At 57.8% G+C, this 2,500-nt stretch overlaps 1 non-coding gene across 1 annotated transcript in view; it reads left to right on the top strand.

Moving 5' to 3' along the window:
* The first annotated feature begins 2,449 nt into the window (after positions 1 to 2,449).
* LOC126452182 (small subunit ribosomal RNA) overlaps positions 2,450 to 2,500 on the top strand; it is a 1,910-nt gene continuing 1,859 nt past the window's right edge. The window contains exon 1 of the ribosomal RNA XR_007584524.1: positions 2,450 to 2,500. This exon is cut by the window's right edge and continues 1,859 nt beyond it. This is a non-coding gene — a ribosomal RNA (small subunit ribosomal RNA).

The following is a 2,500-nucleotide window of genomic DNA, read 5'->3' as shown; positions in this document are numbered from 1 at the left end:
CCTTAACCTAACCTATGTTGCGCCTTAACCTAACCTATGTTGCGCCTTAACCTAACCTATGTTGCGCCTTAACCTAACCTATGTTGCGCCTTAACCTAACCTATGTTGCGCCTTAACCTAACCTATGTTGCGCCTTAACCTAACCTATGTTGCGCCTTAACCTAACCTATGTTGCGCCTTAACCCAACACACGTTGCGCCTTAACCCAACACACGTTGCGCCTTAACCCAACACACGTTGCGCCTTAACCCAACACACGTTGCGCCTTAACCCAACACACGTTGCGCCTTAACCCAACACACGTTGCGCCTTAACCCAACACACGTTGCGCCTTAACCCAACACACGTTGCGCCTTAACCCAACACACGTTGCGCCTTAACCCAACACACGTTGGGCCTTAACCCAACACACGTTGGGCCTTAACCCAACACACGTTGGGCCTTAACCCAACACACGTTGGGCCTTAACCCAACACACGTTGGGCCTTAACCCAACACACGTTGGGCCTTAACCCAACACACGTTGGGCCTTAACCCAACACACGTTGGGCCTTAACCCAACACACGTTGGGCCTTAACCCAACACACGTTGGGCCTTAACCCAACACACGTTGGGCCTTAACCCAACACACGTTGGGCCTTAACCCAACACACGTTGGGCCTTAACCCAACACACGTTGGGCCTTAACCCAACACACGTTGGGCCTTAACCCAACACACGTTGGGCCTTAACCCAACACACGTTGGGCCTTAACCTGCTCTGTAATTGTCATACGACGCGTTAAATTAGTGTAGTGTTGCCTAACTGCAACCCCCGCAATATAGTTTGCTACTCGCACTGCCCGGTCCCCAGAGTATCGCTTCATGTTAAACACCTTGCAGCTATACACTGTAATGCGGATGGCAGCAGGACGTACATGCTCAATGCCCTTCGCAGTTGTTCATTGGCATTCGCATGGCGAAGCACAGCCTACGTTGTGGTACGGCTTGTGTCAACTGTCCGCTGATGTTGTACGTCCAAATCACACACTGTACTGCACATTGGTCCTCATGTACTGAATGATACATCGTGGTACATGTGTGACCGTACCACGACTGCGCCAACAACGGCGAACCATACGGTCCAAATATTGTGCACTCAGCTACATGTCGTCTCCCTATAAGAGCTGGATTGCAGTATGGTATGCCGTGGATGGCGATCGGCATGAGCCGTCTGTTGATGTAGTGGCGCGTGTTGTCAGACGTAGTCGTCTCTTCTCACACACCGTGATAGCATGGTGCACTGCGTTCCACATCTGCGACATGCGACAGAGGCCGGTTGACAGTCGTTCGCGCAATGGACATCGCATACGTACGGGGGCCACCTTCCACGTGTTCGCGAAGCGTGCACATGTTGTTGCGTGTATGTGGGCAGACATAGTGTGTCGTGACACCTGACACAGGCATGCAACAATCGTTGAATTTGCAAATGGCGATGGACGTCTACGTTTGCTGGTGACGTTACGCAAATGAAGAACTGGTAAACCGTTGTGGTGCGGTTGTTCTCGCTAGAGGTGAATCAGTGATGGCGACGATCGGTTGAGCTACCAACCGGTTGTTTCAGCGATACCCACCATGCCCACGAACGTGAATGGCATGTGGGTGTGAAGCGATACGCGGCGGTGGCTGGGTGGGACCGTCCCCGGCCGGTGAGGGGGGGCCTCCCGGCGTGCTGGCCGCGCGGTGCGTGGGCGCACGCGCTACAGCCGGCTGGTGGGGGCGGCCAGTGGCAGGCGCGCCGGCCGACGGAGGCGGCAGGCGGCGTAGCTGCGCGCCGGCGCACCCTGCACGCGGCGCCGTGCGGCCAAAGTAGGTCCTCGCGGGCCCGGTGCGAAGCGCGGTGGACATCTGCAGTGTGCTGGTCCGATTGAGGACTGTGTGCGCTGAGGATGCGCCGCCGCCCGGCGCTCGGCGCCGCGACGCCGTCTGCTGCTCGGTCGCCTCTGCGGTTCTCGCAGGTGGATTGTATCGCAGCTGTGCGGACGTGTTGGCGCGTGCGCTGTGCTGGGAGAGTTCGCTTCGGCACCCAAGTGGGGCTTTTGTCCTTCTGTGGCGCTGGCGTTGGAGCTGCCGGCCACCGTAGGTGGCGCGTGTTGTCTCCCGCCGGCAATGCCACGACAGCACGCTCCCGGGCCTCTGTCGGCAGCGGCAAGCTCAGTTGGGAGCACGGGTGGTCGCACCTAAAGCGTCTACTCGCCAAACTCCGGGCGATTGCGCCTCTCTCGAACCCGACCAAGTACTTAGGACGGCGCTGCGCGCCGCCGGGACCTGAGAGGGTTTCGAGGTGTATTGTGCAGGGGAGCTCAGCCTCCTCCTGTTTGCAGAATAATTGAGCGGACGCTTGCGTGTTCGCGCGGGCCCCCGGGACACACTCCCGGGCGGCCGGCTGCTCAGCTCTAATTGACGCAGCTCCCTGGTTGATCCTGCCAGTAGTCATATGCTTGTCTCAAAGATTAAGCCA

This window comes from Schistocerca serialis, unplaced genomic scaffold, assembly GCF_023864345.2.
Source record: "Schistocerca serialis cubense isolate TAMUIC-IGC-003099 unplaced genomic scaffold, iqSchSeri2.2 HiC_scaffold_82, whole genome shotgun sequence".
Classification (NCBI taxonomy): Eukaryota; Metazoa; Arthropoda; class Insecta; order Orthoptera; family Acrididae; genus Schistocerca; species Schistocerca serialis.
Note: the sequence above shows the minus strand (reverse complement) of the source record. Positions and strands in the feature narration are given on the sequence as shown.